Source organism: Ptychodera flava, unplaced genomic scaffold (genome assembly GCF_041260155.1).
Source record: "Ptychodera flava strain L36383 unplaced genomic scaffold, AS_Pfla_20210202 Scaffold_109__1_contigs__length_247351_pilon, whole genome shotgun sequence".
Lineage (NCBI taxonomy): Eukaryota > Metazoa > Hemichordata > Enteropneusta > Ptychoderidae > Ptychodera > Ptychodera flava.
The window spans coordinates 77436-90246 of NW_027248291.1; positions in this window are offsets into that span (position 1 = coordinate 77436).

Here is a 12811-nt window from a genome sequence, read left to right on the forward strand (position 1 = left end):
ACACTTGTTTGGCTGTATTGCATAAGGAAACCAACCCATCAATGATGAAATCTTCATGTTTGTCAGCAACATCATTTGAACCCACATGACAGATAACAATCTCAAATTTCTCAGCTACCATATTGAAAATTACGAAGACGTGCATGGGCATCGTCAATATCACTAGCTCTAACTTTGACAGAACTTCTATTTTTATATAACACATCTGACCGGACATATTTAATACTAGAATCACCTAGCAACATCACGTTATGAGTCTGTTGAGGATCTCTCGCATACGCGCCTGTAAAGTTGTTGTACTGATGACCACGACTCCGCTCTGAACTGCGACTAGCGCTGACATCAAAACCTTTCGAGTTCAATGTTGGGACTGAGGAGGATGGTGATTTGTCCTGGCATACATCGGCATTAAGCACGACTTCCGACATATAGGACTTCTGGACCAGTGGAGTAGACTTGGGATCAGGAGTCGTTACCCTATGTTCTCTAGATGATAACATGTCATCGTCGCGATCAGAAGCAGATCCACGGTTGTCAACGGGCCCGCGGGGGAGTTGTACGTATTAAAATCTGTGCACTCACGGCGCTCGACGATGTGACCCGAGTACTGAACCTGCCCCATCTGTGACGTCGGAGCATTTACCTTCTCCAGCTCTGAGTTAAAAATCGAGAGTCTTTCATCAATTTTAGAAATTCTGCTCATGACATCAGAAACACCACGATCTGCAACAGCATATTTACTCTCGACATCGGAAATTTTCTGGTTGAATAAAGTTTTCATTGACGAAAGCTCACTTTTCAACTCACGTACTTCTGCCAACACTCTACCTTTGCACTGCGACTCCACAGCCAGTTGCGTGTCTGATAACTTGGTCTGAAAATTGATACACATCGCTCTCACATCTGCTTTCAACGAACTCATGTCCTCCAACAAAGAATTATATCGATCTGTCAAGGAAATGTAGTTATGCTGTAACTTCTCATAACTCTGTGAACATTTGTCGCATGCAAGACAGTTATCTTCCGCTAACTTTCTATCGGTACCACAGTAATTTTCGGCGACGTCACCACCACAATGAATGAAGCTCTCGTGGAGTTGCTCAGACGCGCGGGCAAACTCTGTCCGTACATCAACTGGTGGACCACTCATGGTAAAGGGCTTCATAACACAGGTTTCAGGAGACGAAAAGTCCGTAACTTCAGTCACAGAAACGTGAGGAGCAGGGTCCTGGTATAAAATGGAAGGCGCGATGGGAACATGCATGTTCTCAGTGTCGACAGACTTGATGCTGTAACTCTGTACTGAATCTAGGTCAGATCTGGCTGATTTCCCGCCCACACCAGCACATGTGTTGAAATAGTTCCTCAGAAACTCTTCGGCGTCCTTTCGACTATTGAATCCCTTGAAGCACGCACCAGAATAACCATCTACCTGTTGATGACAGGCGTCCCAATCAGCGAAAACACCAGTTTCTCGACCAACAGCAACGGCATAAAATTTCTTACAGGAACGCTTCTTTGCCGAAGTCTTACGTTGTTGACGCTTACTTTTGCGATCACACGAGACCATCTGTACCAGTTGCTCATCGTCCGAACCGAAATCACCGTATATAAAGTCTGGATCACTCTTTCTCTTCTTATAACGTTTAACCATTGTTAATATGCAAATTGACGAGCTCGTAAAAATGAAAAATATAACAGAAAGCTGCCTGGGAAAAACTGAAATCAGACCACCACTGAGAGCGCTAGCAAAACAGGTTTACACAGCAAGCGGCCATATTAACATAACTATCGTAAACGTTTCCATTAAATCTTCGCGTAGAATAGTTTATTGTACCTACTACATACAGTCCTATAAGATAGTGCGCCTAGCTAGCCTGCACTGTGTTCTGAAAAAGAAACATTTTTTTTTCTGATTTCGTTGTAAATCAAGGTATTTTAATAACAGAGGCGATTAAATCGGCATCTTGCGACTAAATTCGCCTGAAAATATTGCTTTCAAAATCAAATTTTACTCTCTGAAACTTAAAAATTACTGCCGTTTCCGCTTTCAGCATCGGTGGCTGTGTTATCCGCCATCTTGTAATCACAGCAATCACGCCCTGGAGCATGATTGCTATGATTGTCAAACACGATTGTTATTGGGCGTATACGAACATACGATCACAATTATGACTGGCAAATCACGATCGATCATGATTGTATTAATCGAACGCTCCCAGCTCTAATTTCACACAACGATGCGCCCTCAACGGGCTTCTATGCTTGAACAGGCTCATTAGGTAAGGCAGGCTTGTGACGCTTTGTAAAACTTGCTCCACTTGCATGACTTGCCTGAGCTGAGCTGTGCTTTTTTTAACGAAATTGAAAATTCAAACATCAGAGGAATTATTTTCGATTCTGCAACCTGTTACCCTTATGAGCTGCTAACGAGTTATTTGGTCTGGGCGATAACCCCGTTGGTGATCGGCAGAACAAATTACTAATGAAGGTGATTAGGAAGACCAATTAACAGATATGGACTGTTTTCTTTGAAATATTATATTGAGACAGCGAGGGTAAAGAAATAGGTACACACGCAACACAGGTAAGGCTTGTATAACGAAAAAAAGTTGAATATGTTTAATACATGACAATTATTGATCATATTCATAACGTTTAGACGAATAATGCCAGCAATATCCTATGGTATCACCCATGCAAACCGTGACCAATGCAGCGTGCATGCTGCGTTGCTTGGATAGTCGATCGAAAGATACATATTCTTTTCACTAGATCTGAGGATATGTATGTATACGAAGAATACATATTCTTTACACAAGTACCGAGATATCGGTCTTTGGCCTAACATGTCGATCCCGGGCATTCTATCGATTATCCAAGCAAACATGACAACCCTGCACCCACACAGAACGTGATGGGTGCAACCTTCGATCTGGCATGAAACGACGTTCTACACTTCGTTTGTTAGTTATGCGTGGTTTACTTTTAACTACTTTACTGGAAGATACGCTTTGCACCTTTTGATCGTCGAGCAAACGATCGGTTTTTTTCCAATTATACGGTTTCCACCCACAACGCCACTGTCGTCGACCATTGTCAACCCTAGTCGCATATTTATCGACAACCCCTAACTGTAGGGTGACATAATCTTTGTTTAGAAATTTGAAAGTAGGCCTATTTGTTAGGCAAGGCAATGGCAGAGGACGCGGTAGGTTAACACACAGGCTCACCTTCCAGTAAATGCGACTTTTTGGCCCATATTTTTATCGTTCGCAAAATGTCACATATACTTACAAGTAACCATCGTAAGTATCTTTGCAATCAAAAGATGCACTTACAATCAATAACTGATAAGATCTGAGGAGGATTGTTTAGAATTTTCGCGCGTTGATGGCGAAAATCTAGGCCAGAAATGGCCGTTGGAGGTTTGCAACTCGCTGTCAATCAAATACTTGACGTGCCGCTCAGTCATACTGTCATCGTACATAGCAATGAACACATAAATCGCCTTCTCATGTACTGTGCAAATACATGGTTGATAATAAAGATGGTCATACAAGCTATAATTTTGCAACTTGCTATAAAAACACCAATAAATAGATTTTTGTAGGACAAATAACTAACCAAATGCATACCAATTTCACTGTTCTGGAGTTCAACCATCTGCTAGGACATGTACGTACCTTCGCTGTCGATACGATCACGAACATTCTTGCTGTGTTACGAAATTTTACATACAGTCACAGTCCCTCCGGTCCACTCACGAGAAGAGACTGTGATACGGGCAAAGTCTCTCCGTGCCGAGGGACTAAGATAATGTAACAGGGTCGTTTGGTATGCAGTCCTGAGAAAGACTGTTTTTGCTGATCCAGCGATGTCCGATGTACGGTATCCCAGGCAAGTTCGGATCACGGTTACTCTACCCCACGTGTTCGGATACAAAGATTGGACGAAGGAAGTCACGCATACAGGCATTAACTTCGCATCTTGTGACGACAACATCATCGGCACGCGTACGCATTAGGAGCTGTTTTCGTGAAAGGTATATCTGATCACGCCATGGGGGAATTTACTATCTGGCATGTTCCAGAACTTTCTGTGCAGCCTCAGTCGAACCGATTAGTTTCTTGCCGCCGGATTCTTCTTGTTCGCGTCTCCTAGCCATCTCCGGTGGTTTGTAGTTTTTTGGTATTACGAAATCGAATGCCACCCTGGAAAGAATGTGTTTCCTGTTACCCGACCTACTCTAGTTCAAATCCTCTAACTCTGAGCTGTTTTACTTTGATTGAAACAAAGCCCGAGAATCCGAAAAAAAATAGCTAAAATCGCGTAAATTTAGGGAAATTCGTCAATTTCCCTCATTGCAAGGCGAAAATTATTGCACTCGCTTTTGGTCACGTCAAGAAGCTGAATCGGGATTAGGTCTAGGTCCCTCAACAATAGGGTAGGAAGGTCTGGAGTTTTTTTTTCTAGTTTTTTTTAAATCAAGATTTGAGAAAAGTAAGATAGTTTGAAAGATATCAGTGATTTGGAGCTTATCACATATATTGAACTTTTTCCTAGTCTAATAAATGCATTTAACCTTCCTTCATTGAGTTTGTGGTACTGTCATACACCCTGAACCCCCTTTGCAGGCTCATCCAAATTAGATATTCCGATTGGCTTGTGTCGTGCTCGTCTTTTCCTGTTTTTACTGTCAAATAAGTGGTTCTGAAAAAAACAAAATGGAAAGCTGTCCTGAGTTGTGAGAATTCTAATACTGCCTGTGATGCATCCCTAATCAGAAAGATTCCTCCCATTGGATAAGTTGGCTATTTTTATGCAACAGAGTTACATCACTTCCCTGGCACTATATTGACGACAACAATGAGTGGTATTAACGACAGACACACCTCTATGCACTGCTTTAGTCTCTGATACACAGTACAGCACACAGTGTGGAAGTTTACACAGCTACAATGATTCGCCCCACTTAGTTTTTGTGTCGAAGTAATCTTTGTAGTTTGAGCGCCTGTTATGTAATGAACTATGTGAATAGATACTTGAAACACTGCTGTATACTCTGATGTTTTTATTTTTTCAAAATAATGTTTTTCAGCGGTTAAATCTATCAAAATATGTACTCACCAGAGCTCTCTGTGCAGGCTGTCATGGTGGCTGCCATCTTGAAAATGCCCACAATGCAACACGTTTTTTTCATGTATGGTGTATTTACGCTCAGCCTAATGTCTTTTTGGCTCATGTAGGGCGTTTTCATGCTCAGCCCAATGTTTTTTTACTCATGTAGGGTGTTCACATGCTCGGCTTAGCTCTCTATGGGAGCCCTGAGTATTAAGAAAGTCATCGCTTCTCTAGACTTGAACAAAGCGAGTGGCCCGGACGGTATCTCCGCTTGCATCATTAAACACTGTACCGATGTTCTTGTTGTTCCCCTCCAAATTTTATTCCAAAAAACCATTTGTCTTGGTCAGTTTCCTTCTCAGTTTAAAGAGGCCAATGTTGTCCCCGTGTTTAAATCTGGTCGTCAATCAGCTGTTGAAAATTACCGCCCAATCTCCTTGTTGCCTCTTTTTGCTAAGATCTTCGAGGCAGTTATTGTTCCTCATATCTGTAAACATATTAAAGTGTATGTCCCGCATAAATTCAAAGTTAATTTTGCTTTAAATGAGCAATGCTATATGATTTTGCCATTTCTACTTTATCAAATAAATGCATCACCCCAAGGAAACGACACTGTTAAATATTATAAAAATGCAATATTATATGTTGTGCGACTTTGAAATTGGCTGCCATTCGGGTCGTTTCGGAATTCGCGGGCATTGCCACCGGAAATGACGTAACTAATAGAACGTACGAGTGAGTGTGTTCACCTCGGCCATAGCGAATGCTTACTGCTGTGGCTTCAAAATGGTGAGCAGTTACGCTTTTGGTGGCTGAAGTACCGCAGCCATTGCCAGTTTATTGCATTTTAGGATGCCATATTAGCCGCATTTGCCAAAATTACAAGAAAGGGTCGGAAAAGAGGCATTTGGACAAGTGTTTTCTGTGGTGCACATTTTCGAGTGCCGTGACTTCGCCTTGAATAAACACGGTTTGGAAGCCAGATGTACGGTAAGATAGACTTTAATTTCTGGAGCTACTACATCGATTATGTGATCGCAATGCCGTACCAGTACAACTATTGTCACCAGAAAGCGTTCGCGTGTATCATCAGCAGCAAGACTGCGACAGGTTGCCCAAAATATGTCAAGGGGATGCGGGGGCCCGTGGAGCTGGCCGTGTTTACATCCACCAGGACTGAACGCCGATTCAGCTGCTTTACGAAAGTGATTGTAAATAAATAAATAAATAAATAAATACAAGTACTACATCTCATGTATGTGTAACTCTATAATTAGTAACGTTAGGAGATATCTAATTTTATATTCCTAAAAAGTTTACGTAGTGATTGACTGACTCTTTGCGAGACTGAATGATGTGTATAATACAGCACGGCGCTACCAGTAACAGTGACACAACGTGTACGGTGTAGCAAAGAAGTTTCATACTGTTGACGAAGCAGTCGCGTTGTCGTCATCTGTTCCCTTCTGCTCGACTAAGTCTCCCCTAAAATATTTTAGCTTCTTTGAGAATTTTGCAGTCATGAAACAATAAACTTTGTGCTTTATATCGGTGACACTTAATCAAGAAAAAAACCTGCGGGAGCGTAGCTGATCACTCCGTCACAAAAATGGCCAGCTGAGCCGCCCGGCTTTGGGTGCCAGTGTGCCCGATATTTATATCATGTCAATTTTAATTTATCTCTTCCCGAGAATGTGGCTAGACATGTCTTCACGGTCACATATTTTTAAAAGTACCAATGTTCATGTGAGGTTTTATAACGCCAAACTGAAGATTTTGCGCCGAGAATACTACTTTGGTGTTTATGCTAACATGACCCTCAGCCTCTTGCTCTGGAAAGATGTGTGTTATAATAAACGGTGGACAATTTTCAACTTGATCTCTACTACATTTATCTACAAGCGTCATGGTGTAATTCAAATTTTTATATAGAGATTTTGAACGAGGCAGTTTATGTTGAGAAGTAATAATAAGGTGGGATGGCAACTCAAGACTTTTATTCATATTTTGGTCGCTTGCGGTTGTGTGTACGGTAGTGCACTGGTGTGTTTGACTGTGGTCACGGTGGGCTTGTCACAGACGCAACGGTCAACAAGAGTTCCGCTCTTGTTCTTGTTTAGGTTAAGGTCCCGACTGTTAAAATTTGCAGGCCTGTAAATTCTGAACAGCTTTGTCATATCTTCTGAGACGATGACATTCTCAGTTGCACTGCTTTCACTCATGAAATTATCACTATCTCCATAGTCAATGCACGAAGTCACCATCACATGTTCTATTAGTGACGTCACAGCCACTTACGCCAAAACGGGGCGAGCTTGGCAATTTCCGGAAAATGTCGCCATGATTGAAGTCGAAAAGTGCAACTTTTCCTGTGTTTTCGTCGAAATAACATAATACAACCGTGCTAAAAACCACTCAAATAAGCTTCAGTTTGTGTGTAAATGTTTGTTTTATTAATACCAATTTCATTGACAACCAGAACCAGAGTATACACCTCAAGTCAAACGAAAAAGCCTCAAAATGTGGCGGGACTCACACTTTAAACCAAATATTTCCATCGACCAGCACGGACTTGTTAAAAACAGATCCACTACAACTAACTTAGTGGATTATACAGATTTCATCTCTGTTTCACTGAACAATAAACAACAGGTAGATTCAATTTACACGGACTTTAGCAAGGCTTTTGACAGTGTCTGTCACACACTCCTCCTGTACAAAGCCGCCAAATTCGGTATATGTGGTAACCTGCATAGTTGGCTGGCTTCTTATCTTCATCTTAGACGACAGAGGGTAGTGTTTGGTAGTTGCTCGTCAAAATGGTACACTGCTTCGTCAGGTGTGCCCCAGGGTTCACTTTTGGGGCCACTACTTTTTGTTATGTTTATTAACGATATTTCACTGTTAGACATTTCTGCAAAGCTCAGCTTGTATGCCGACGATGCCAAGATCTATCGCACCATCACATCCCGCGCTGACTGTGTCATGTTACAGCAAGATCTTGACAAATTTGCTCAATGGTGTAACAACTGGAAGCTGTCACCTAATATCAGTAAATGTAAATTTATCAGTTTTACACTTAAGAAAAGAATCATTTCCTCTCTTGATTACTCCATCAATGGTACTCCTCTTCAACGGGTCTCTGTTGTCAAGGATTTGGGCATTTACCTTACTTCCAACCTTAGTTATTCTTTTCACATCAATAACATTGTTTCTAGAACCTTCAAATCTCTTGGTTTATTGAGCGTCTCTGCCAGCCATTCAATGACATTTCAGCAATTATTTCTCTGTATTTTGTTTATGTAAGATCTATTCTAGAGTATGGCTCTGTTGTGTGGTCACCCCACTAGCAGGGCCGGTCAGAAAAAAATTGAGTGAGTACAAATTAAGTTTGTGAAATACATTTGTCGCAAACTCAATGTTCACTCCAGTAAATCCAGCTACCCATTTTATTGCAGAATTCTGAACATTCCTAATTTACACAATAGAAGACTAACCCTTGACATATGCTTTTTATACAAAATAATCCATTCAATTTATGATTCACCAAATGTTCTAAATCAAATCTGCTTCTATGCCCCCAGTAGAAATTTACGCAAGAAACCCCTTTTTAAACCAGACTTGTGTTCTGTTAATTGCAGAAAATTCTCGACAGTGCCCAGATGCATTTCTGTTTTTAATGATATCTCTTTTAAATGTAGATGAATAAAATTGCACACGTCTACTGATCTGCTTGTATATTTTCTGTTTATTCTGTTGGTAATTTTGATACAACGTTTCGTCCTAAAAGTAGGACTTCATCAGGTTGAAGATGTGTTTATGTGTGGCGCATATGGAAAGTGGCCTTTTAAATGTAATATAGATATTTTTCTATGCTGTGTACTTTTAATACTATTTTATCCAGTCATTTTAACAGTTCTCCTTTTTGATTCGTGTATGTTTTTTTTCAATTCAATGTAACATGTTACTTTTATGGTTGTCTTGTACATTTGTCTTGTGATGGTGTGACTTTTTTGTTTCGGAGATCTGTTAGTGGATTTGCCCGTTGATCTGTGTGTCAAATAAAATAAAATAAAATAAAATAAATAAAATCCAACTATGAGCAGTGTGTTGTACCAACATATGAACAATATCTTGCCCTCATTGTTTTTTGGGGTCGTTTTTTATCGGAGACCGATGCCAAATCGAGATACTGGTAGTATAGCGTTTTTGCAGCAAACTGTCGGCGTTAACATACTCCGGAGCTACCTGAAGGACATGTATAAGAATGCCGGGATCGACTACGAGGCTGAACACACAAATCACAGCGGTAAAGCTTCATGTTGTACGTGACTATATGAACGAGGAGTTGATGAACAATCGATCACCCGTCCGGGAGAAGCAGCCATCGATCGACGGCAGTCAGAAGCAAACAGCAATTGGAAGACATGTTGGCAAAATATTCCAATGCCCTCAAGCCACCTAAACCAAAAGAACAAATAATGCTCTCGGAAAGCGAAGAAAAGGAAACTAGTCTTCCTCAAAAAAGAGAAGATAAGCCCTCGACTCGTGAAAACGTTCTGCTTATCGTTGTTCCTGACGGAATTGATTTGGTCTGTTTAGAGCGATCAGGGAAGGGAATGGCAATTACTTTTGATATCTAATGTGTTGTGTAAAGTTGAATTGGTATAACAATGAATACATTGCAGTAACCATTTTTCAGGTGGCAGCATCCTGTCAACCAATCGGGAGCAAGGATCGTGCTGTGGATTATGGCTAAAACTCAATTCTGAAGATTGGATTATGAGGTATAATCCACGGCGATCAAGATCTCTGATTGGCTGACAGGATCTTGCCGTGTGATGACAATTTGTTTTAATCTCTGAATAAATCTACCTGTACTTATCAGTGATTATCTTCATACCTTTCAGCTTCTACGGCTTAATGCACTCTGCTACGTTTTGCAGAGGAGTTAACGTAAAATTGCAGCATCTTATCTCATTCGCTTATGATCGTTTTCAGAGGTCAGAAGTAAACCTAGTGATTTTTATGATTGACTAAGTTTAAAAGTGTTAAAAGTTGAGAGTTCATGTCCGATGGTAAAGTTTCTCAGTGCTTTTCACAAAGGCAACAAGGGAATATGTACTTGCTGTTAAAATGTATTCATCGTTTTGATCAAGTTTGTGTGCGATGTGTAATAGCGAGTATGTTTGTGCAAGTGCTTCATGAAATCTACAGTTTGTGGATGGGTCGCAGTCAGAATAATTGTAACAACTTAGTTTAATTATTGTTAGTACCACTGGTACTCTTCGTTAAGGGTAGGGGATTTGGCCGAACGGATTTGACTGTGATGTCGCTGCTAGGTGACTTGGTGTGATGTTTTGTGAGTTAGAATACAATTGGAAATGTACTGAATTCACTGTGCTGGAAGGTCAATGGTTCTGAATTTTCACCAACCTAGGAGGTGTGTACATCATATGCTAAATGCATCTGTTCCAATGTCGTATTGGTATTCCGTAACAAAAGTTATGTACACATAGTTTAAGGACGTCAAAGCATAATCGCCTTCATGTGAATAAAATGAAACATCCCAAAACCCTAATGTGATATGTAAATAATTATGAAAATAAAATCACTGAATCTCTTCAATAGAGCCTTCATGAACACTTTGAATAATTGCAACGAGTAATTAATGAATTTAACAGTATGTTTAATGCCAGATATAATAAACATTACAATACTAATTGCTAAGTTATTACGAATTTAACAAACATTATGAATTTAAAAACATTAGCAGTGACCTCAAAAGAATTTTTAGCGGATGGTGTCAGAAAAAGTTTCATTACGATGGCAAATAAAAATGTCTCCTAAAAGTTCAAAATATAACATTGCTATAAAATTAACAAAATCCACATACAAAGAAATACAAATCAACTATCAACTAAACTAAATGTCATGGAAATCTGACCAGTGGTAACTTATTTCTAGATGTTTTACCATTTTGACATTTTTAAACTCTTTACATATTTTTAAGATTTCAATTTTGATTTCAACGATAGAAGTGTGTCAACACATAACACAAGATTGTACACCAAAATGCAGATCTAGTGCATACAGGGCTGTCTGAGATTTGTTGGACATAAAATCATACAGTCATATACACAAATAGACAAGCTTGTAAGCATACCTACCTACCTACCTACCTACCTACATGCATGCACGCATGCATATCGACCGTATCCACCGAATTTTTAGCATGATTAGCATAGAAAGCATTCGAGTGATTACATCAAATTTGGGAGAAATTGTTGAGATAATGTGTAGCGCATAAATTCATTCAATATGCAAATTACCATTAATTATAGTTTCTATGAAGGAGAGCATAGTTGACAGAGTATGAGAGACAAAAGAACAAATAACGGAAGCCATGCTACACCGACCATCATATGAGCTACACAATTCTCACAGTCGAGCTGCTAGATATGTACTCTTTTTATTGGGGTAGTGCATCCTCAGGGGTACGTAAGAAGGTGTAGCTTTTGAATGACAATCACAACCTTGACAAAGTGCAGGATAGCTTTGGTCGGGAAACAATAGTTGATGGAATAGAATCCGTAAGCTTGGTCATCTAAAACGATAGCTTTGAACATAAAACAAGATGGCTGGTGACAGAAACAGTAGTGGTAGCGGCCGTAAATATTTTATCTATTTTTCTATAAAAAATCACCACATTGTGTTGTGTAAGATGCTGAGTTCAGTGAGGTTAAGGTTAGATTACTCTTCTGTAACATTTCTGCCCCAATTTTACAAAACTTACAGAGAAATCACTGTTACTGTTTTTGAACTGAGCAGGCTATCGGAACGTCCTATTCTAATACACGTACATGGATTTGAATGTAATATGATATTGTAAAGACGTGATCGTTATTAATGTTGGCATTGTCTGTTTTCAAGAGTTAAGCCTTCCTAAAATTTATCTGAAGCTAACTTTGAAGTCTTGGTGAGTCTTTACCAACTCTAGAAAACAGACATTGCCAATACTCGCGACTAGACCTCCTTTCCACTATCATATACACAATCCGTGTACATGTATCAGAATAGGACGCCCTGCTAGCCTGTTCAGTTCGAAAACGGGAATAGAGATTTCTCAACAAATTTTGTAAAATGGGGGCAGAAACTTTACAGAAGTGTAATCGAACCCGTACCTCACTGAACGCGGCATCTTATACTACACAACGTGGTTGATTTTTTGTAAAAAACGGGTGAAACATTTACTGCTGCTACCACTGCTTTTACTGCCAGCCACCTTGTTTGTTTTACGCCCTCGACATCAAAATAATGTCAAAGCTATCGTTTCAGATGACCAAGCTTACGGATTCCAATTAAGCAGCTATCGTTTCCCTACCCAAGCTATCCAGCACAGCGTAAAGGCTGTCATCTTAATTCAAAAGCTACACTTTCTTAGGTACCCCTGATCGTAATGTAGCACTTACAAAACATAGGGCCAAAGTCCCTGAAGCTACTATAGACATGGATACAAAATTAAGTATTTCCTGACTGTATGAAATTATCTCACTTAGGTCATCCTAGGGACTTGTAAACCAAATATTAAAGCTGTCTGATCAGCGGTTTTGAAAGAACAAGCAACTCAACAGTTGACAGAGCTCTGCTGTGTTATGTAGAGAATAACCTTTTTGTGACACATGTA